The sequence below is a fragment of the Octodon degus genome, unplaced genomic scaffold (assembly GCF_000260255.1).
Source record: "Octodon degus isolate 3935 unplaced genomic scaffold, OctDeg1.0 scaffold00142, whole genome shotgun sequence".
NCBI classification, from domain to species: domain Eukaryota; kingdom Metazoa; phylum Chordata; class Mammalia; order Rodentia; family Octodontidae; genus Octodon; species Octodon degus.
This window is the reverse complement of record NW_004524718.1, coordinates 4,583,526-4,608,768: the sequence shown is the minus strand read 5'-3', so window position 1 is coordinate 4,608,768 and position 25,243 is coordinate 4,583,526. Positions and strand designations below refer to the sequence as shown.

General features: G+C 38.5%; 1 protein-coding gene across 4 annotated transcripts in view; it reads left to right on the top strand.

Moving 5' to 3' along the window:
• The window catches only part of Ghr (growth hormone receptor), a 283,568-nt gene that overhangs the window by 160,822 nt on the left and 97,503 nt on the right, over positions 1 to 25,243 (top strand). The window lies entirely within an intron of this gene.

The window sequence follows — 25,243 nt, the reverse complement described above, 5'->3', positions numbered from 1 at the left end:
TTGATGGTGTCAAAACTAGTAACTTTCTCATAAGAATTCTATTTTCAAATTTCTCTAGCAATGTGAGAGAAGCAATTTTTTTATTGTTTTACAGTTGAGGTTTTGACTTTCTAATTACGTACAGGCAACCTAGAAGAGCCAAAAGTTAGAATTTCAGTCTGAAGGTGGAAATTTGTGCATTATTTAGCAGTCTGAGCAAAATCACTTTTTCTTTTCTTCTGTATTTAGTAAGGGTCCACAGGGTCTACAGGATCTCACTAAGTAGATTGGGCTTGGAGTGATTCTCCTGTTTACAATCTCCCAAGAGCTAGGATTACAGGTGTGTGTCACCACTCCCAGTCTCAATCACCATCTCCTTGTGCCCCAGGGGTGGGGCCCAGGGATCAAACCCTGGGCCCCTGCATCTGCCTAAGCAGGTGCTTTTATCTGCTGAGCTATCTGGCTGGCTCATGAAAAAAATCACTTAATCATGAGTCCTGCTTTTCTTATCTGAGCAGATTATTGTGGCTAGAAAATTACACTGTAAATGTGAAAAAAAAAATTTAAGGTACAAGACAATACAAATTTCTGAAAACATTTTATATATATATAGATAGATATAGATATAGATATAGATATAGATATATATTTTCCTTTAAAAAGATGGAAAATCTGACTTATAACATAGAAACAGACTTTTTCATAATAAAAAAGTTTACAGTTCAGCAAAATTTCTTACATTGCAAGTAAAAACCATCACATTTGCAGAATATTTATTTACTAAGGCCAAGCTAGTATCTCTTTAATGAAATTATACAGAAATGTCAGGTGTATATTGTACTCTAGAATACAGATTATATAATTCATAGTGAAACAAACTTTTGTTTAGTGATACAGAGAAAGTTGTAGTATACACATTGATCAAAATGTAAAATCCAGTTCTTTTGTGGATTGTAGTCCGAGAGTATTGAAAGTCACTGTTTAATGGTACAGCACTGCAAATGCAAAACACTACCTACTTATTTTGTGAACTCTGAAATTAAATTAGTCAAAATAACTTTCAGAGAAAAGCATATTTTGCAAAGAAAGTGAAGTTACAATGAAATGAGGCATAGTGCCATATGTTCCGTGATTTTTTTTCTTGTCTGCTGCTGAAATTCTATCTTTGTGTCTTCTACGCAATTATAGAAAGCAAAGAGTTGCTCGCTTTGATTACACCACAATCTATATTCCTAGAATTCCAACCTATTTGACTTTTCCTGACAGATTTTAAGTTCCTTATTCTTGAAAACTGTTGATCAGTATTAGAGAATTTAAAAATAAACCTTAATTCCATTTTGTCCATTTTGGACCAAGAAGGAAGGGGATGCTATATGCTTCAAAGAGGTTTAGCCGAGAAAGAATACTTATACCTCTACTCAAAAAAGGTGAGAAAAGCAAACAACGATGTGAAGAACACGAAGTTATCCAAAGCCAGGAGCTTTCCTACCCCCTTGCCTGAAATGGCATAGTGCTCTACATCCCAAATGAGACTGTGACCAGTGAGACAGGAGATGCATGACCACAGCCCTTGCACTAGAACATCTCTGGGAAGTAGGAAGAGCCACTAGGCAGAGGCCAGTGCCCAGCGGCTGAACTCAGATGAAGTCAGTGGGCCTGGAATCATGGATGACGCAGTCGCCAGGGGGCCATCTCCCAGGGCACACACAGAGTGTGGCAGAGGAGAGCAGAAAATGAATCTAGAGACTCAAATGGGGAGCAGGCAGTGCCTGTTACATGCATTAGCATTTTCTATATTGGTCAGTATCATATACTGTTTCAACTCAAATGTTTCCTCCCACTGTTTCCTGTCAAAGTGTTCCAATTTAGTTTACTCAGCTTATTAGCATATGCTGCCCTGGGCTCTAAAAGGGGAGAGAAAACATGAGTGTTTTAGTTCTATAACTTGTCCAGGGATTTAGCAAATACTTGGAGAAATAGCTAACCATGCACATTATTTTTTATATGTGCATCAAAATGATCAGGATCTACCTGGTTTTTCACTTTGGGTTTGACAAGACGCAGTTTGTCAGGCTGTGTTTATCAGGCAGAATGTTTAATAAGGATCAACACCAGTGGGTAGAAGTGTCAGGTGGCACCACAGCAAACTCTGGAGCTGGAATGTAACTCATGTTCCCCTCCCATCCCAGTCTCGGATAATGTAGCCCACCTTCTGTATTCCACGTCAGTCATTCATTGGATAATCAATGAGAGCTGCACCAGGAAGAAATTAGATTTTGGGTAGGCATCACTCATCAACGAGGCAATCCCTGAAGAGGGTGAGATGTGAGGTACCACTTCTTCCCTGGAAGGGGGATTTGCTCATAGGCTCAGAATCCATCAAATGGAGGCATCCATACCTCTCTCCCTTCAATATGTTTTTAAGTATTTTGGGGCAAAATTTCTCCAAGTTTGTATTTGTTCAAGAATCTAAATGGCCCTATAAACTGTAGTCTCCCACAGGAATCAAAGGTCATGTTTTTATTTATACATTTGTGGTCCTATGCGTGAGGTTTTGAGGTTGTGCTTGTTTGGAACTCATTGTCAACTACTGATCTCTTCACACTACTAAATATGCCTGGAATGCAGATGATGGAAGTTATGTCAAATATAGCTATTTGTTTAGTGTTCTAGTGTCTTTGAGCAAGAACAAACCAATAAACATTTCCTGTTGTTTTTGATATCTCAAGCAGGCAGATTCTGAGACAAGGGCCTAAAACAACTACTTTAAAAATCAGATTGTGAGGCCTGGCCAAATAGCTCAGCAGAATAAAGCACCTGCTTTATTAGGCAGACGCAGGGACTGGGGTTAGATCCCTGGCAGGGCAGGCCATGCAGCACTCTCCTCCCCTGGGGCTTGCTACAACAGCAACTGAGACTGGTGGTGTGCGACTGTAATTCCAGAGACTGGGAGGCTGAAAACAGGAGAATCACTAAGAGTCTGATCTTGTAGTGAGACCCTGTAAGACCCTATTCTAAAATATGTAAAATAAAACAAAATAATTATACTAGAGAAATCTTCACAAACTCAGATAATTGACTTTCTACAGGTTATTTTGAATCAAGGACTGAACTACCAGTTGCAGAAGCTAAGTAAATACAAATTTTTAAAAAATGATGAGGTAATTACATAGCAGAGACTAAAACTGATTTTTTTAAAAAAAATAGTTGCTGTGGGTGCTCTACGGAAGAGCTAGAGAGGAGAAGGTCTGAGACACAAAGGCGGAGATAAGGAATCTGCATCCATTAGAAATCAATTTGGCACACGTAACAGAGTGTCCCATTAACAGTGATTCATACCATAGAGACATTCACCTTCTACTTAAAATAAATTTAATAAAAACAAGTAAATTTCTAAAAATAAATGTAAAAGTTTCCTCAGACTTGGGTACCAATATAAGAATGACTCAAATTCTTTGGTTCTTTGGAGACTTTTATCCTCATCGTGAATATTAGATCTTTGGTTTCATGATTGCCACGATCTTATAGCCAGACTCTCAGCTGAAAGGCCAAATATACACATGTTTAAGGCACTAAAAAGAAGAGACAGTATTATCAGTGGTCTGTTCTCTTGACATGTCCATTTTGTGAGGCAGTTAATTGCTTTCTAACTTTTCAAATAAAGGCCTTCAGCCAAAACTTTGCTAGGGCTGGGGAGATAGCTCAGTAGAATAAGCGTTTGCCTGGCAAGCGCAAGGGCCTGAATTCAATCCCCGGTTCCGCCAAAAATAAAAAGTGAAAACTTCGTCATGTGCCACCTCAGTTGTGAAGGATGTTAGAAGAGTATATCTGGAAATGGGAATGGAATACCTTAGCTGACTTAGAGGAATCCTGTCCAAGCCCTGGTACAATATTTTGGTTCCTGTCTATTGGATAGGCAAACATTGACATTGACCAACAGGAAATTCTTAGAAGAGCCAAAGGTAAAGACCAAGGTGCCCAAATTGACTTCATAGACATAACTAGATCTAAATTACAGACTCCAGAGAAGAAAATAAATTGGTAACGTAGGAGGACACAAAGCTTGTCAAATTCATTTCTACTTTATTGTAGGCACAGCCATCTCTTTCTCTATGATTACTCTTGAAAAAGATGTCATTGGAAATCTTAACCATGTTTTCCATCATCAAAAGACACCCTTTAACATCTATACTCTGTCAACTGATACAGTGCTCAAGAAGAATAAATAACTTTCCAGTGACTAAGAAAAAACCTTTGAAAGATTAAATGCCTGCTTGCCCTTCAAATGCAAATCTGACTTTAAATAGTAAATTAGGTGTGAAAGAATGTTGAGAGCAGGGCTCTCAAGCAGGCCCCTGAATGGCAGGAACCAGAATTGTGTGGTAGAATTGCCTTTCTTTTTTTATTTATGTGTCATTGAACAGAAAGGAAATTCCTAAAAGATCAGCCAAAAATCACAAGAGCATAGGGAAAAATGAAGGGTAGCGTGTTCAAGTGGAAAATGAAATGTAAGAGAGAAAGTTCTGAATGCCAAAATAAGTTGTATTGTTCCAGGGCCCTGCCTGGCAAGCGAACCACTGGTGGTGAAGCTAACCTAAGTTTGAACCCAAGTCCTTGAGACTGCTTGTGGTGCAAAGCTTGCCAGTCCCTTAGCCAGTCCTGGTGCGCCACTCTTAGGTTCACAGAGTATTTTTATGTCTCTTTAGCAGCTTGCTAGTGCCTTTCTAGTGGAAATCTTGTCTTTTTCTCAAGATTTTGTGATTTGGAGAATGGTTAGCTTGGCTGCTGTGCAGTCTTGGGTTTTCTGAGAGGCAGACATGCAAGAGACTTCCTGGGGAAGTGGATAAGCAAGACCTGTGTTAGGGGCGGTGTCTGTGAGGGAACATGGACAGAGAGCTGCAGGAGGCTAGAATACAAGTCTGACCCTTGTGAATGGAAAAGGAAAGAAGGGTCCCATTCAGAGGACCCTTGAAATTCATTGCTGATCTCACTGTAGCATCACCCTTCATCCCTGCAATCTATGCCCACTCCAGATTATCTCATGCAGGGAACTGACATTGCCTCCACTAGAGCTTTATCTTGACTAGGGCTTATCTTTCAAAACAGTGGAAAAGAATTCTTTAATCAATTCATCCCATGCATATGCATATTTTTGTCTGCTGCTATGGTTTCTCATGTGAACGTTTTCCTTTCATTTATTGGAAGAACATATAACTGATACCTTATAAGCAGAAAGTTATCAAAAGGAATGTATAAAGTATGTACTAGCTTAATTATGAACATTATTTTATTTATACATAATACGTCTGACTTCTTGACTTCTAACTTTTAATGCAATGAAACTTCTTATTTCATTTTTTTCAACACTCTTAAGAAATTTTACTGAAAAATGATAAAAGACATAAACACCAGAGTCTCATTTTACAGTAAAACTGGCATCTCCCAGAATGTTCCTAACTCTGCACCCACTTTTCTTACTATCACAAAACCAAAACAAAACCCAAGTTCCTAATCTAAAGATAATGAGTCTGCTGGTAAGCATCTTTCTCATGGTTCTCGGCTGTATGCTAATTATTTTTCTAATGTTTAGATTTGTGTCTTTTCAAATCATTGCTATGGAAAGCTGCACAATTGGGTCAGAATCTTAAAAAAACAAAAAAGAAGCAGGAAAAAGCACATAAATTATTTCAGTCATTCAACCTTGACATTGTCTTGAAGATGTGAGCCTTAGAGAAGGCTTTTTGTTTGTTTGTTTGTTTGTTTGTTTGTTTTTTTCTTGTTCAAATTGTGTTGACAGCGGGTCTGTTGTAGATTTTGGAGCTGGGGATCAAACCATGGTCCCGTAGGCCTGACTGAGTTTGCCCAAAAAGGCGCTTTAAACAACTGAGCTAAACTGCAAGCACCTGACATGAGCCTTAGAAACATTTCCTTGGAAACAGACAAAAGTGACAGTGAATGAATGAGTAAATTGATGAATGGAATGTCTAAATGTCATGAAATGTGGAAATAATACAAGATAAAAAATGTGAGCTAAACTATTTTTCTGCTCAGACTGACACCCTTTGGGGATGGGTGATGAAGAATTCTGATCATTGTCATAGGGAAACATGCTTTATTCTAGGCCTAATAAAGGTAGAGACATTATGTAGAAGGGATCTCTGGTTGAAAAATAAGTTGGCATTGAAACAATAAGTGGTTGAGCCAAGCGCAAATTTTATAGGCCAATAAGAATTTTCACAAGTCTAATGACTTGAAAGCTACTTGTACCCTGGCTCAGATGCTATTGTCTTGCAGTCTGAAGTTAGCAGTCTGGATATGTTTGGATCTGGACCAAATGCTGGCCTTTCATTTCTCAAATTACTGTTGAGTGACCCCAGCTCAGAAAGCATTCCGTACACAACTGAGTAAAATTAGCTACATAAATTTAGAACCAGAGTGTAACTATGCTTTGTTCCCTCCAGAAATAAAATGTGAGCTCTTGTCCAATTCGAAGTCTGTTTATTACTTAATTCCAGATGCCATAGCAGAGTTTTCACCCTACAGAACAGAAAGAAGCACCTTTTATTACTCGCAGATCTTTTTAGGGTCCATAAGAAATGCCACAATGATACTTATGTTTAAAGAGTAAAAAAGCAAACAGGCAAGAAAAGCTACAGACAAAATGATGCACAAATATTAAGGTACACTTAAATCACCTGCAGAATTAAATAAAATGCAGGTTTGGATGCTGAAAGTCTAGGGTGGACCCTGAGACTCTTCGTTTCTAACAAGCTTCTGAGTGGCATTGATGCTCCTGGCCCAAATAGCCCACACTGCTTTAGGTAGCAAGCTCTGTGCGACATAGAAAAGAGTTTTTACCTGAAGCATACATTTTTGCTGCATTCAGGTTATAACGCCAAAGAATTATAGAATTTCAAGGGCTGGTGAGATATCTCAGGGACTAAACACCTGCTTTGACAAACCAGGGTTCACAGGACCCACATGCCCGTGCTGGGCGAGTCCAGGCATGGTGCAAGCTTGTAATCCCTGAGCTGAGGAGGCTGAAAGTAGGAGGATCACTATGAGTCCGAGCTATGTAGTGAGGCTCTGTACCCAATCAAATACATAAAATGAAGTAAATAAATAAATAACTATATCAAATGTAGCAAGAGTATTTGCCAATGGGTTAATTTGTGTTTTATTCCTGCCAAGCCTTTTTATTCTCTTAGCTACAGGGGGTTTTCAGGGACATTTTCCCTTATTTATCTCTGTATAAGATCTCTAAAGATTCTCCCTCAACCCAAGAGTAGGCCACAGAGCCACAGTGCTGACTGACGCCAAATACCCCTCTACTTGGTAACATTTATATGTGCTCCCTGAGACTTCAGTCAATTTTAAGGTGGCATTCTTTGCATCCTGACAGGAGGAAACTTGGCACCAGCTTCCCATGAAATATAAGTATATACATGTCACAGAAATATGCCCTTAAAGGTTTTTAAAACTGAGGCCGGTTTCACAGAGAGCACATTGGCCAAGCAATGGCCATGACTCATCCACATGGCTGACACTGACAAAGGATCTACAATCTGAGGTACAGGATCTCAGGATAAATCCTGAGGGGATTTCACTGACCTTATCAGACCCAAAAGCTACAACTCTTGTTGCATAGGTCTTGCTTTACCTTGGTCTTAACCATCCAGCAGAAAAGTATAAAAATGAAATATAAGAAGTAAAGCCATGATGTTATGTTGAGCTATAGGGGACTCAGGTCAACAATTTCTGACATTGCCAGTGAAGCAGAAGACCCAATACTATTATGGGCTACTGGACTCTTTTAGAATATTTTGCTGAATTTACACACCTATAATATTCAAATAATGGAACTTAACCAAAAAAAAGGGATACAGATGAATGTCCATTTTGTATCTGTGTATTCATATAGCTAGGATCGATATACAGTTACATTCTCTTAATGAATAGAGGGATTTGTTGTAATAGTGTTTGTAAATAGGATATCATGTTTGCATCTTGTACAGCAAACAACCACTAGGAAGAGAGTATGCAATGTGTTAATTATTGAAACTGTTCTACCAATTTGATTTGAAACTGTCTCATTGTTATTTATCTCTCAATATAATTATGGAAAAAATAAATAAAACATAGAAAAAAAAGGAAAAAAAAAAACAACTCAGGCCGGGCAGATAGCTCAGGGGATTAAAGCACCTGCTTAGGCAGATGCAATGACCTAGGCTCGATCCCTGACATGCAGGGCCAGCCCTGCCCCCTGGGTTCTTTGCGAAGGAGACTGAGACTGAGTATGGTGGCGTGCATCTTGTAATCCCAGCACTTTGGAGGCTGAAAACAGGACGATCACTAGAGTCTGATCTGTGTAGTGAGACCCTATAGACCTTGTACTAAACACATAGAAAAAAAAAAAAAAAAGGTTTCAAAAACTGCGTGGCAAGGGAGTATAAGAGAGTCTTTCTCTAGTCTCCAGTATGAGCTTTATACTTGTGTATATTTTCACATTACTAATTACAAAGACTTCAATTGAAATGTGCCAATTTCTTTCTTCCTGGACTTCTTGTGCATCAACTACATCTGAACACTTTAGTCCTGTGAACCTTTGAGGACTTCTAATCTATTAGTTTTGCTCCTAACTAGGTGGTAACTGCTATGTTGAGGAACCACATCTCCACTGTTCTTCCTTGGTCCTAACCTAGCAAAAAGTAAGCATTTACGAAATCCTCATCTAAATGTTCTGGTTAAAATGATTATGTACAGTGAGCTTGTCATCATGATATTTTTCATTATCAACAAATAGATTTAGTAAAAATATTTTTAAACAACATTGGCATATAATCAGTTTACCTTTATGTGGATTTTTCTAAATAGTAAGTAGATAAAGTTGCTAAGCTCAGTAAATGGGCAGTTGCCTTCTAAGGCTGTAGCCTAATAGGAGAAATTTGAAAAAATAAACATACTCACTGAGTTTTTAATTAAAGAAAATTACATGGCTATGAATTTAGTATTTCTAAAAAATATATTTTTCCAATCTAGTAAAATATCAACAGAGGAAAAACAATGTAAATTTGTTTCCTGGAAATGTCAGGTAGATTCTAACTATTAAAAATAAATGTTACAGGGGCTGGGGAGATGGCTCAGTGGAATAAGTGCTTCCCTGGAAAGCGCATGGCCTGAGTTCAATCCCCAGTTCCACAAAAAAAAAAAATAAATAAATAAATAAAATAAAAATAAATAAATAAATAAATAAAAATAAGTAAATAAATAAAAAATAAATGTTACAGACTACTCACATTCTAATACAACTTTTTAAACCTTTTGGGAAGACTCTAGCCCTGTTATTCTAGTTTATGGCATAAAGCTTGTTCCTGTTCTCCAATTTGGTGAGCTTATCCTAATGATTGTAACTGTACATAAATATTTTTATTCCATGTTTCTCCTCACCAATTCCACACATCCCCGCCCCACAAAAAAAAAAAAAAAAATCACTGACAGGAAATTTCATTGCCTGCTTACAGAAAAACCATGAAATGTTGAAAGTCAGAATGGAGCTGGTTATCAGAATGGGTGTTCCCCAAGGGGTTGAAGGCTTTACTTGGATAAGGGATAGACTCAGGAGTGAAAGAGAAAGAACAAAGTAAAAGAGGACAAAAGCCAAGGACACACACAAGGGTAAGGACCTTGCCTGGTCTGAAGCATGTTTGCTTTACCAAGCGTTTAAAGGAAATTGAAGTGAGAAACAATTTGAGGAATTCTAATGTAATCCAGCAAGTGACAAGTTGCCATTTGCATGCGCAGAAGAGGCGTGGCAGGATGGCAATGGTATATTGTGGAAAATTAATTGAGCAGTAAAAAGCATGGCCAGGAATCCAGCACAACTCAGAATCACAGAAGACTTGAGAGTAAGGTACAAAGGAAATATGAGGCCTCATTAGACAAGTGTTAGTGGGGGAAAGGAAGAAATCAATGTGTCATACACAGAAAAGAAAAAGGCATACTTATGATCTGGAAACTAGTAAGAAAAGGAAGAAGCATAAGCAACTCTAAAATTTTAATTCTAATAGTCTAAGAAAATAGTGATGATGCTATTACTAGGAAGGGGCAAAGATTTTTTTTTAGACTGCCAACTGTTTGTATTGAAAGATTCTGTCTGTTGTACCCAGCTGAGAAAATTAACAGCCATTTGTTTGGTGCTAATTTTAAGAAACTGTTATAAATTACGTTGGGTCATAGAACATGTCCTGCTGCTCTTAACTTGGCTGTGGATAAAGTAACAAGCAGGAAGCAGCAAGGGCCTCGCTGTTCTAGGCTAAGGACTTCGTTCATGCATTTACCCAACTTAACAAGTACTTCTACCAGAAAACCTTATACCAGTAAGTAAATTTTGCAGGCCTTAGATTCAGTTGAGAAGATAGGCTAAATGTCTACATAAATACAAATAAATGTCTAAATATAAAATTATTTAGGCTATAAAGCTAAATATAAAATTATTTAGGCTATACAGAAAATAAAATATGATATCCTTAAAATGACTGGTGAGGCCTTTTTAGATTGTTAGGTGAGAGAGAGCAAGTCTGCCTGGGAAGATAACATTGGCCCTAAGCCAATCACTCGAAGATCACCCAGGCCTGGAAGTAGTGAGAGCTGTGGTTGGATATGGGTGGCATATCGCTCAGCTGAGGCATCACGGTAAGAAAACATTGGTGTGAGAACTAAGAGGGGTGAAAAGGGACCACTCTTGAAATGCACCAATTAAGAACATTAGTAAGTAACTGAAACCAACTTTCAGTTATGAATAAGGAAATTCTCTCATTCATGTAATTAGAAAAGGAGAGATAGGATAGGCTTTAGGAATAGCTACATCTAGTGGCTTCAAGTTCATTTCCCAAAAGCTTTTTGTTATTATTATTGCTGTTTTGTCTTGTGTTGTTTCACAGTACTGGAGGTTGAATCCAAAGCCTCCATATTAAGCTACATTCTAGGCCCTTTTTTAAAATTTTAAAAGGGATCTTACTAAGTTGCCTGGTACAACATTGAATTCATGATTCTTCTGCTTCAGTCTGAGGCGGAGTGGTGTAATTATAGGTGTCTAGCATGAAATAAGTGAAAAAAGGAGTCTATGTTATCTTCTATGGTTTTTTTTTTTCCTTACATTTTCTTGGAAGCCCCAGAAAGATTCCTCTTAGGTTGCATCCTTTTTATTTGAATGAGTCACTACTTCAGTAGAGAATGAATATCCTTCATCCACTTGTACCTATTCCTGGAGCTGGAGCTTGAGTCAACCTCCTTGAGGAATATGATCTGCTTAGGTGAGGAACAACTGCCTGAAAATAATCCAAATTCTGTTGGGAAGGAGGAAGGTGGAAAAGCAACCAGATAGAGTTAGTAGCTGGAGGATCTTCATGACCATGATAGGGGTTTGGACTATACTGATTACATGAAAAGCCAGTGGAGAACTTTAGACAGTGAAGTAGCATGATCTGTTTTGTACTTTAAATTGGTTTAACATTTTGATACATGACTGAACAAAGAAAAAGATGAGCGCTTGAAAATTGTTGGGAAGCTACAGCCAGGAGAGCTGGAAGCTTGACCTACAATATAGCGAAGAGAATGGAGGGGGGCAAGTAAATGGAATGGAGCTGACATAATCTGTAACAGAATTAAATTAAAAGGTGAGAGCTGAGAGAGATGGACATAGACCACATAGATTTCTGGCTATAGCATGTGGCTGGATGGTAAGACAAATTACAAAGATAATGAAGGGTTGAGAAGGCAGTGATTTGTAGAGGCCACTCAAGAATTTTGTGAGAGAATGGAAATACCAATTGGATATTTAAAAAAAAAAGAGATTAAAGAGGCTGAGTAGAGTCTGAAATTCAATGAAAAAGCTTAGTCTGAAAGGTAGAAGCTTGAACTACCAATACACATGTGATATTTAAAGTCATAAAATTCCTTTTGGGGGGAAACAGAGGCACAGTGGAGTTCTGGGACAGTCCACCATGGGAAGAGCAACTAGTCGATAAAAAAGGCCAAGAAAGAACCTTGGGTGAGGTAGAAGAGATGGGTATAAAGAAATTATGCATCACGAAAGCTAAGTGAAGAGCACACATGTAAAAGAAGTTGGTCTACCAGGTCCAATTAAACTGAAAAGTTGAGTAATAAATGAATAAGAAGGGGTCATTGGACTTACAAGAAAAGGTTTTGCTGAAGGGAAAGGAGCACAACTGAAGTAGTTCCGGTGGAGGAGACAGTAGAAAATGGAGACACCTATTTAGATAAGGACCTAAGAAAAGGAATAGCAAAAGTTTCTGGGAGCACAAATCCTAACAGACCAAAATCAGAGTGTAAATTCAGAGTGAAGTTTTTATTCTTTGTTGATGAAAAACGAAGAGAAACATCCTGTTATCATTTTCATTTGAAAGGATGTTGGTAGCTCAACTGTTTCTGGCTTTTATATCCCTTTTCCCTTCATGTTCATTCCCTTAAAGAGAAATAAGACAACTTCGATTTTCCAACTTAGGACAAAAGGCTAATGGTGGGCCAGGCTCTGACAGCATGTGAAAGTCCTCATATGCTTTTTTACCCCTCCGTTATATAGCCGCTGCTAAGAAATGTGCTGTGTGTGAGATTTGCTTCAGATCTTAAATTTGAATCATATAGTGTCCTAGATCTTCCTGTGACCCATCTAACCAAAGGTGTCTTTGTCCACCTTTTAAGCTTACACCCACCAGCAAGTGGAAAGAGCAGAAGTTGTATGAAACTCCTGTTCTCCCCATCCCCCTTCACCTCCTGGCCTCAGCACAATAAAAACTCTGTTCAAAACTTGGCTGGTTTCTTCCTTTCCCACATGAAATCAGGGAGCACTTACAGCCATACAGTGTCCTTGTCCTGCCAAAAAAGCCTATGGGCAGTGGGGAGCCCTTGGCTCACACAAAGCCACACTGTGGAAGACATCTGTGACCAGAGCAAGCCACGCACGGATTATCAACTGGGCTTTTGATTTTCTTCGGGTCAGAACATCATCGTTTTACACATAGTTCAAGCAAGAAGCACAATTCATATTCTTGATTTTAAAGCTTTGCCTGTCCTGTAGCTAGAAAAAATATAGCTATTTTTCCACTTAAATATATCCCTTCCAGAGTAAACCATAAAACATTTTTACCACCTAGTATAATTTTATACTTTAAAGGATGTTGTATGATTTGATTGATTATTTTGATTCCGGTTTTAATTTTCTGTTTTGAAAGCTAACTAAAGTCAGAAGGTTCAGCACCCATCAGCGATGCTGTTCACGAGAGCCAAGAACTATTGACAACACCATAAAATGGGAAAGCTTAAGAATAACAATTATAACACCAGGTAGTCCTGCCTCGAACAGTCTTCTTATCCCTCTCCTTTGTCTCTTCATAAATCTTCCATTTCCTGCTACAAAATAGCTTTTGGAACCACTTCCCTGTTGGTCACAAAGTAGCTCTTCAACAATTCATTTCTAAAAGTACAACTCAAAAACTAAACACAAAATATTTAAATCAATTGTTTGAAGGAAGCTGTGTCAAATTTTTATTTTCTCTTACTATAAATAAATATAAGCTACATTTATAAAATGTAAAACTGCAGATGTGGCTTTCCCACTCATAATCAACAATTAATATCGGATAAATAGCTATTAATCAAAATGAAAGGTTGTTAGACTCAAAGGCCAGGTTCTTGTTGCAGATCTGATGTGGCCAGGTGTTGTGGTGTGTGTCTAGTTGTCCCCCCAAAGCCTCATGCAGTCGTTGGAGTGGGCTTTTAGAGTTTGTGGTTAATTCATGATCTAATGCTGGGATTATGGGTGTGCGGGCTACAACTGCCCTGGGACCTGGAGCCTGAGTACAATGCAATGAAGAGAAAGATGCTGCTAGCTTCTGTAGCTGCTGCCCCGCTTTTGTCCTTTGCTGTTTTCTGGCTCCATGAGCTGGTGTTCCCTGCCATGTGCTACTCTGCTTTGGACCCAGCTGAGTACGGACTGAAACCTCCATTAATTGTGGGCTAAATAAACCTTTTCTTCTTTAATTTTGGGTGTTGGGTATTTTGTCCCAACAATGAAAGAAAAGTAATAAGACACCCGGCCTGGAAAGAGTCAAATGTGGCTCTTACTTTCAACAGATTATATTCTAATTGAAGTACATAAAAGTATAAATACATGCAAAGGAAATAATGCAAGATACATCATAACACATACATGTGTTAGATAAATGACAAACTCCATGATTTCACAGGTGATCATTGTCACAAGCAGGTGCTAGGCCTAGGTGCAAGGAGCAAGGCCTTCTGCTAAACACTTTATATACAGTTTTTAAATTTTAATCCATATTCTACAGATGAGGATCATCTCTGATTTCTTCCCATTCAGAAATATGGCATAAAGTGAACAAAGACCTAAAGCAGGAATGTGCCAGATGGTGACCAGATGCTTTGGCCTGGGGTATAAGATCCTTTCAGGAAACTAGAAAGATGTTAAGCTTGGAGACTGTGTAATCTATTCACCATAGCCCATGCCAAGACCAGTGCCTTTGTGTATGATAGATATTCAATAAGTATGTGTGGAACAAATAACAATATATATTGGGTGTCCATAACCCAGACCAAGCAACACAGCCTAGAGGCAATTAGAAAATTAAAGCCTACGTTAGTCAATTTTACATCCAGTAAATTTTGACCTTACATGTCCCTCAAAGGCTTATGTATTCAGACATGGTGTTTTTGAAAGGATCATCAGGGTGCTGTCCTCATCCATGGGTTGATCCCTTGATGAATGTATAGAGAATGTGCTATTGGGAGATGAGGCTTCTTTGGAGAACATTCATGAGAGGGATGACTTGGAAATGCATAACCTTGTCCCCAGTCTCTGCCCCAAGCCACCATGTGGTGAACAGCTTCTCTCTCTTCTGCCATGCTGAGCCCTCTGTGTTGAGCTTTGTGCCTTGCAGCCACCTGACCACGGACTGAGACCTCTAAAACTTCAAGCCAAAACACACCATTTCTCATGTAAGTCCTGTATGTCGGGTACTAGGTCTCATCAATGAAAAGCTGACTAATTGCCAAGAATATGACAAAATACCTGAGGATGGAGAGGCTTGTTTTGAATCATGGCTTCAGAGGTTTCCATTTGTAGTTAGTCATCTGAATCCATTTGTTTGGTTCTGCAATGAGGCAGCACATCATGGCAGAAAGGGTGTGACAGAACAAAGCTGTCCAGCTGAGGGAAGCCAGTGAGCACAGAGGGAGACAGAGAGGAGGGCCAGGAACAAGACAGTGTCCCCAAGGACAGGTCCCTAGGACTACGCCCTTCAATGAGGTGCACCTCCTAAATTTACACTGCCTCCCAATATCGCTATTCAATTCTAAGTCAGTCACCTTTCAAAAGCACATCAGTTGGAAGCTGCAATTTAGCACATGGACTTTGAGATGTATTTTAGATCCAAATGACACAAAATCATACATCACATAGCCTCAAGGCTCATCCTCACACCTCCAAGTCCCAACTTCTACCATGCAGAATTGAAGAGGAAAGAACACATCATAACAGAACAGATGTATATATTCAGATGTGGGGTTTTTGAAAGTCATGACAGGGGAGAAGTTCTAGCTCACTGGGGTCCATTTCATAGACTCTAATAAATCCTTCTGGCCAGGAGACTCCTGTGAGATCTAGCCTCTGGTGATCGTGCACCCTAAAATCATTCTCCTTACTCCTCACTCCCTTTGCTTCTACTCCTGGGACCTCTCTCCTGAAACCCATTTCCCTGTCTACATTCTTCTACTTTCCTTCTGCCTGAAAACTGTTTCTACAAGATATCTGTGTGATTCACCACACTACTTTCACACTTATGGTAGCCACTGTCCTTCATTCTACCACCCCATATTGTCACATGTGGGAGTCCAGGAAGAAAGGAAAATGGCAGAAACCCAGACATGCTCATGAAAGTTGCCTTTGTTCAGAGGGGAAAGAATATACCTTTAAACTTCTACCAAAGTATATGCTTTCTCAGGACACTTTTGACATAGTGTGATTCTAAATGCCACCTGGTCTAAACAAGAAGCTCCATGAATTTCCAGGCAATCTCAAGGATTTAAGAATTATTTCTAGGGCTGAGGAGATAGCTCAAGCAGTCAAAGTGCCTGTCTGACAAGTGCAAGAAGGACCCAGGTTCAATTCCTGGTACCACATGTCATGCAGGCCCCGGAGCCCAAAACCAGTCGTGATGGTGCACTCTTATAATCCCAGTGCTGGGGAGGCTGAGCAGGGGGATCACTATGAATCTGAACTGTATATCAAAACCCTGCACCAAATAAATAAATAAAAATTTTTTAAAAATAATTATTTGTCAGTGTCACCCTAACTAGGAAAAAGGATCACTTGTCTAAGTATTAGAAGACCAACTTGCTGCTCTATACAAACCAGGCAGATGCCTTTGCCCAAATGAAAGAAGGAAGTACAGAAAAATTAAAGAACCATTTTCACTATTTTGTGCTATTTCTTAACATTATCAGGAGGTTAGATAGCATGAAAGCATGCTGTCATGACCTCAGGTTTGAGTATTCCTAGTCTCAACTTGGGTGACAATTTGATGGTGGGCTTTATATTCTTTATGATTTTTCTTTCATGCAAACTGAAAATCTAGAGATCATAAAACCTCTGATAAAATAATATCATAAAAGTCCAGTGACTCACAATTTTTTTTCTTGAAATAACTATTGACTTTACTTCACAATATGCCCTGAGTACTTACTGTGTTTAAGAAACTGTTGTGATACTACAGTGGATCAAACTGAAGATGATCTTTGTCTTTGAATTGCATTTGCTATTCATTGGGAAAGTCAGATAATTAAAATATAAATCAAGTGATGATAAATACAATGGTTCAGATCTTTTTGTGTGTGTTGTGGAAATAGGAAGACTGGAAAAATAGAAAGAGAAGACAAACTAGCCTTGAAAGGAAGGTTATATATTTCCTTGAAAGGAAGAGTTATATATATATAACTCTTATAAAGAGTTATATAGTAGAGAGCCTTGAGTTGCAGCATTGGCCAAATTTTAGATTAAATATTCCTGCAATGGCTGATTGCAAGTTAATCATACGATGTCACTGAGCACACACTGGGGAAGGATGCCCACTCCAGCACACCACCCATGAGTTGCCATTTGATCTCTAGATTTACTAGTGAGTAAATTCACTAGTAAATTCACAGGTGTTAAAAGCATCTAAACAACATGATAAGGGAAGAAGTGCTCCTGTCTCGTTGCTTGTTAGCTTGACCTCATAGTCTCTTGATATTCCAGTGATACTATCCTGACTAGACTTCTCCTGATCAATCATGGCCCAGTGCCAACCCACAATTCTAGGTTGTGACATGGTGATCAGGCTGGGCTCCTGCTATCATGTGTCATAGAAGACGTGTTTACTGTCACGGTCTGCTGTTGGAAACATGCCATTCTCCATAATGAATAGCAACTTTTGAGGTGAGACAGATTGCAGCATGTCTCATGCTTTTGTATCAGGAGGAAAGGAAAGTCAGAGGATCTTCTGGGAAGTTTTGTAGAAGAGAGATGAGGGTCAGCTGAGACCCAACATTCCTGTGAACACTCCCCTTGCTACTCTTTCAGAAAACACCACCTCTAATGTGTTTTTCAAAAGTCACTTTCAACTGACCTTACCACAGATAAGACTACATTTGAAAAATCAAGTCAGAACTTGAAATCAGAATATCTGTCCTTAATTGTAAGCAGATGCCCTCAGTGCATGTATATGCTGAAGTCAGAAGGATGTTTGTATAAAACTCACCAAACTATACACTGCCAGACAGGAAAGTAATATGAGAATCCTAAAGTTATTAGGAAACTACTACATCTATTCTTCTAAGCCAAAGATAGGGACTACAAGAAAGGTCTTTATGCTGTCTCACTAATTGATTGTAGTTGCTGTGAGCTACTCCTAAGATACATATGCAGCAAAATGTAACTATTACAGACTTATTTAAATATGTGCATGTGCTTATTTTCACAATGCTGTTTTGTTCTCCAAACTTGCTATGCAGTATCTATCAAGTCACTCTTCTAGCATTAAACAGTGCATGAAACCTTCAGCGTCATTTCATGATTCCTTTCTGTTTGCTTTTACAAATTCTCTTTCATATGTAAAGTGCTCTATGATTTATTACCGAAGTGTACAAGACACACACCCCATCATGATGATTTTGAGGACAGTGTTGTCTCTTTGAAAGACTCAGAGATTTCCTGTTCAGACCACACAGGCTTCTTTAGAGTAGCCGGGAGTAAGAATATGTTTGCGATAATACTCTTTCACTCAGGAGAAACTATGGGTAAGAATTCAGTTAATCTAATGAGCCACAAAAGACAAGAAAATTACGACTTAAAATATTCTGTGGACTTAGGGTGGTAAGCAGTCCTCTTGAGCAAATGGATGACTGCAGCCTGAGGTCTGGCTGAGTGATACCACCCATGCCTGAGTGAAAGGAGGAGCCCAGGCTGGGAAAATGCCACACGTCTGACCTGTTCCTCACACACTGACTCCTGCCTGGTGGGTGTTTCTGCCCGAAGCCTGAGCAATCTGGCTCCACCAATATTCTAACCAGTTATGTCCTTATTATCTGAATAAATTGGTCTGCTGATTGGTCAAGCATCTCTTGATGAATATAAGCTGTGGGAAAATAGTGAGAAGGCTCTGAAGCAGTTACAGGGGTGTATTTAGGACAAAAAAAGTGTTATGAAGATGTCTACAGTGTCTGTTTTCCTCTTGTCAGAAGAATCACCTGACAGGGAGGGAAGTGAAGGGATGTGTAAGTCAGCAGGTTCACAGAATTTTACTAACTATAAGTTGGCCTGGCCCTTAGACAAGTTAACTTCAAATCCTTTGCCTATCAAAGGTTACTAATAATAATACTACTTCTGAGTACTGTTTGGAAGGTAAAAAACAGAAAAATCCAAGAACTACACTTAGTATGATGCCTGGTACATAATAAGCATGCTACAAATGCAGAATATAAATATCACATACATATGTCTTGACTTTCCCGCAAAGATAGCAGGATGGTCTGAGGAATAGTGTCAGCGAGGCCAACAATGAATTTGAAGTTGAACCTTCACAGGAGCAGATTGGAGAGGGATAAGGACTCCATAAGGAAGTGGAATACTCCTTAGCAATAGAAATTTTAGTTCAACAGAAAGAAGAGATAGGAAGGAAGAAGTAGACCTGAATAGAGCTTTAGAAGCTAATGTTTGAGCAGGAAATTTTTCAGGAATATGGAAAAGGACCAAAAAAAGAAAAAGAAAAAAGAAAAATCACCAACAAACTTGAGATTTGTAAAAGGCAACACTATTTGCTGACAATGAACTCATTTTGTCTGATTCCACTATAGCCCTAAATGTCAAAATTTTAAATATTTGTAGTTGAAGATTCATCTTCCTTATTTATTTAGTGAACCTTATTATTGTACAAGGTACTCATTGCAGATTATAAGAACGCAATTGATAACACCTCCTTAAAGGATTCATTAGGTACATTAGGACACTGGCAAATAAGCAATAACTTCTGGGCATGTGAGAGTGGTCCTGGTGTCTGCTGTGGGGAGGGAAGTGCAGCTACCGGGGGGAGAAAGCACAACCTTTCAGAGTAAGTCTGGAAATAAACATTCCATGACAATTACAACATGAGCTTTATCACTGTCATAACCATAAACATAATGACAGTAGTTAACATTACCCAATGCTTATTTTATGTCAGATGCCATGTAATACACTTTACTCATATCATCTCCTGTCTGGATAGAATGGTTACGATATATTGTACTCTATACCCTGACTTACATTTGCACCATCTATTCCGGTTCTAAATACCTTTCCCACACACAAACAGTGAACTACAGTACTTGCCATAGCATGATCCTCCCACTCTCATTCCCCTAATAACATGGTAGAGAATTAGAAGTGACTGTATTTAGTCTCATGTTAAATTTTTGTTATAAGTGGGTTTGAAATCCTTACTCCAGAGTCTCTGACAGAAACAGAACCCATTGCCAATGTACTGCCTGAGTGGGCAGGAGTGTAAGCATCCAGGGACTTGCTGGCTTATCACACCATCCTGTTCTCCTAAATTGAAAGCCCTAAGCCCACAAAGGCCAACATAAAAGTGTTGCCAAGTTTCCCAAGGGAAAAGACATAACCCTACTATTAAGGTAGTGGCTGCTTAAGAACAATGAAAATAAAATAGCAATATTTACAAATCACATGAATTGCAAACAAAATGATTTTCATGTACAAGCTGATTTAAACAATACATGTATACATACATGATCCAATTGACAGACAGCAAGACAGAGGTCCAGATATGTCCCCTGGATGAAGAGTTGATGATAACCTGGACATGGAAAAAGAAGCTTAGATTGTAGTTAGTTTTATACTTAGGACCTCAGTCTTGGCTAAGGCCCCTGAGAGAAGTTCCACCTCAGAGCATGGCAGACTAGGGGAGCCATAGGATTATTAATTTTTCAGGATTAACAAAGAGATTATGGGGCCACAGAGGAAAGTGATCGACAGTGTAGTGTGCCCAAGGAGAGTTACATAGAAAGAAAACATTTGCTCAGGCTTTCACAGAAAGCAAATTGGTCAAGCAATGGCAGTGAGTTATCCACATGGCTGACACTGATAAAGAATCTACAAACTGGGGCTGGGGAGATGGCTCAGTGGAATAAGCGCTTCCTGGGCAAGTGCAAGGGCCTGAGTTCAATCCCCGGTTCTGCAAAAAAAAAAAAAAAAAAAAAAAAAAAAAAAGGATCTATATACTGTGGTACACGGTTTCAGGGTAAATCCTGAGGGGATCTGACTGACCATGTCAGATACAAAAGTTACATTTCTTGTTACATAGGTCTTGCTTTATTTTGGTCTTAACCATCCAGCAAAAAAAGTATAAAAACAAGGTATAAAAAGTAAAGCCATATTAATATGCTGAGCTGTAAAAGGCTCAAGTCAATAACTTCTGACATTGCCAGTCTTTTTTGTTTGTTTGTTTAAAAATTTATTTTATCAGTACATATTTGCCATACAAAATTACCATATTTGTCATAGAGAATTTGTACCCATATGTATTTAAATTCTTTTTTCCCCATTCCTCTCTCATCTCTTCAGCTTTTATTTTCCTCCCCATGTTAAAAAAATTGTTTCTATTTTTCCCTTCCATTTTTAAAATATCTTTCCCTATCTTCTATTCCCTCTCCCCACTTGTTTCACTTCCTATATGAATATGTTCCTCCTACTTCCCAATTTACCATTTGGGTTTCTCACATAAGATAAGTAATATGATATTTAAACATGTGTGCCTGATTTATTTTATTTTATTCCATAATTTTATTGAGAAACAAATAGCAATGAGACAGTTTCAAACCAAATTGGTAGGACAGTTCCAATAATTAACACATTACATACTCTCTTCCCAGTGGTTATTTGCTGTACAAGACGCAGACATGATATCCTATTTGCAAACACTATTACAACAAATCCCTCTATTCATTAAGAGAATGTAACTATATATCTATCCTAAGCATTTTGAATGCACAGATACAAAATGGACATTCATCTGTATTCCCTTTTTTGTTTAATCCATTATTTGAATATTATAGGTGTGTTAACTCAGCAAAAATATTCTAAAAGAGTCCAGTAGTCCATAATAGTATTAGGTCTTCCGCTTGACTGGCAGTGTCAGAAATTGTTGACAAGAGTCCCGTACAGCTCAATATAACACCATGGCTTTCCTTCTTATACTTCATTTTTATACTTTTCTGCTGGTTGGTTAAGACCAAGATAAAGCAAGACCTATACAACAAAAGTTGTAGCTGTTGGATCTGATAACTTCAGTCAAATCCCCTCAGGATTTAGCTTGAGATCTTGTACCTCAGATTGTAGATCCTTTGTCAGTGTCAGCCATGTGGATGAGTCATGGCCATCGCTTGGCCAATGTGCTCTCTGTGAAAGCCTGAGAGAATGTTTTCTCTCCATGTGACTCTCCTTAGGCACACTCTACATCATCAATCACTTTCCTCTTTGGCCCCATAATCTCCTTGATCAGAAAATTTGGGACACTACCGAGTTACATGACATTACAGTACAAGTTCTCATATGTCCTGAGTCTTAATTGACCTTAGAAGGCTAGGGCCAAAATGTTGGGTTTCCTTTCAGCCCTCCTTTTTCTCTAATTTTGGTCTGCAAACTTAGGTTGTTAACCATCCAGAAGACAAGCTTGTTGTTATTATCGTACAACTTAGGCTGTTAAGCTTAACCTCACTATCTGTCTGCATATCAAACATCTTAGGCATAACATGGAACAGGTATTTTTTATCAAGTATTGATATGTTGAACTTTAAGTCCCTACAGAATATTATGAAAAAAACATTTTAAAAAATTAGAATATATTTTTAAAATAGGCATAAAGAATTATATAATTTTTATGTTTACACATAAGTCCAGAAATCTAACCATATACAACCTTGAAGCATGACAGTCCCACAACATACCTTTTCTTGTCTCCTGCCTTCATTCACCACCTCCTTCTTTTTGAACAATCATCTACCTGACAGATAGTACTGCAGCAACTGGACATTGCCAGTCTTATGGATAACCCACTACTATTATGGACTACTGGACTATATTGGATTATTTTGCTGAATTCACATCTACAATATTTAAATGGCAATGGAATATCATCTCTGACAAAAGTAAACATAAAAAGGAGATACAAATGAATATACAGATATTTTGTATCTGTATATTCAAAATAGGGTAGGTATATAGCTACTTTCTCTTAATTCAATGAGAAGAAAGATTTGTACTAATAGTGTTTGCATAGGACATCATCTCTGCATCTTGTACTATGAATAACCACTACAAAGACAACAATATGCAATGTATTAATTATTGAAACTGTGCTACTAATTGGTTTTGAAACTGTCTCATTGCTATTTGTTTCTCAATAAAATTTATTTAAAAAAAGAGTAATTTTTCAGGATCAAAATTAAACTATTTTGCAAAAACTTCCCCAGTGCATCTTGGACTCTACAACTTAACACATCTTGACCCGGGTGTTCCACCTACTACCACTGGATCGTGGCTCTTTATACACCCTCAGTGCCTTTATGTAGTGAGTACCTGAGCCCCAACTGCCTTCTCTCTTCCTCATGATTTGTCTACCCTTATTCTAAGGCTAATCAAGAAGTCTAAAGAAGTCACCTTTCCCAGAAAGCTTGTCCAGATTTCTCAAGCACATTCAACTGAACACTGAGTGCTCAATCACTTCTATAGATCTCTGCCTAAAACTCTAGAGCCCTAAAGGCTGCAGGTTATTTTAGTTTATTTTATGATCCCAGAATGCACAAGCCCCTAGAGCACTATTTTACTGATCTGTTAGAAATAAATAATGAATGAGATCCCTGAAGATCATCACTGAGACCACAGTCTGTGATGGCCTCATTAATTTTCGTTAGCATTGGAGTTGTGATTCTCTGCTTGTGTCCCCCATTTCTTTGCTTTTCCTGATCAACACTGTATGCATTAGGTACATGGCTTTGACAATAATTAAAATTGATGACTGAATGTGTCTCTTCCATTTGCTAAGACAGCACAGTTTAGTTCAATGCGCTTCACTTGAAGATGTGACCAGCATCTTCTCAGTACTGGCTTAAAAGCTGCGGACTTTCCACAAGGAAGCCATCTGTTCCTTTTGTAGCTTGATTTATCACGCATTGTACAGAGTGCTGGCTGAGTGAGGCTTTTCCTCCATGAAGCTGTCACCAAGTGTGCCATAAGGGAGAAAGCACCAGCTATCTGTTTGCAAGGAAAAAAAAATCCTCATCAGTGAAGAGTCAGGGAGTCTAAGGTTTCCCAAGATTTGGCAACCTTGATAATTGGCTAGGCATTGACCTTTAGGGTCTCAGAACTGACCCTCACATTCCATCTGAGTCATTGTTCTGGAGATATTTACCTACTTTACTGCAGATCTGAGGCCTGGATGCTGATGTGTGTCAAGTTTTCTCAAATTCAGGCCAAAATTTAAACAAATTTAAGGCATAATTTTGACTATATTTGTGTTATTATGCTTAACTTATTTTTAAGTGACATCAAGTCATTTAAGCTCCAATCCTTAATAAATACAAATCATTCATTTGAAAATAACTATACATCTATGAAATCATCACCTTAGTCTATACTGTATGCCTGGCCATCACTTCCAGAAGTGTCCTTCCACTTTCTATTATTATTTCTATGAACATAAATTTCTTTTCCTTGAGTTATCAGAACTTTCTCAGAGCATACTTGTCAGTGGTACAAGTCATTTTGCAGTTAGAAGCTACATAAACTTACTGAAAATAATATTCCAGTGTTCTGCTTGGAGCTGAGGATAATGAAAAAAAATATTCTTTGAGTTGCAGCAAGGAATTAGCAATGGTGATAGGGATTATTCAATCTATTAATGGTAATAATAAAGACTTAGAGTACCCAGACAATAAGGAGATTGGAAGGCTTTTTACAAGTTCAACTTTGCTTTATAATCACATTAAAACTTACATATAATACACTATTTACTCTAGGAAAATATATTGCTTTTGTGAAAATTTGTTTTCAGTTCCTCTCTGTCCCGTCCAGCGGGTCAATCAACGAAGGTCACCTGGGAGAGGAGCGGGGAATGGAGGAGGGGACAAAGGACAGGAGATGCGAGAAATGGAGACAAGACAGGATTCTAATCAAGTCTCGTTGATTCAGGGGAGGTGCTGGGTATATATAGGAAGTGTAGGAATGTGGAAGTCTCAGCTCTTGATGTCAACAGGTATCTAGGCAATGGAGGAAGGTCCCACCCCTGAGGCATAGCATGTGATTCACTGGGAATGGGCAAGGTGGGAAGGACCAGAAACTTAACTCAGCAGGGGAATAGAAACTTAAGAAAATGGCCGACACTATTATAAAATGGATACCAGTTAATGGCTTCCCACACCTCTCTTCCTCTTTTTTCCTTCCTTCCTTCCTTCTTTCCTTCCTTCCTTTCTTCCTTCCTTTCTCTCTTTGTTTCATTATTAATTTTTTTTTTAAGACAGACCTTCCTAAGTCCCTTACTTGCTTAGGGTTGGCTTGGATGTGTCATCAACATTGCTTTTCTCCTGTACCACCCCCCACACACACCCTGTGAGTGGAAGCCCTGAGCCACTGAACAACTTA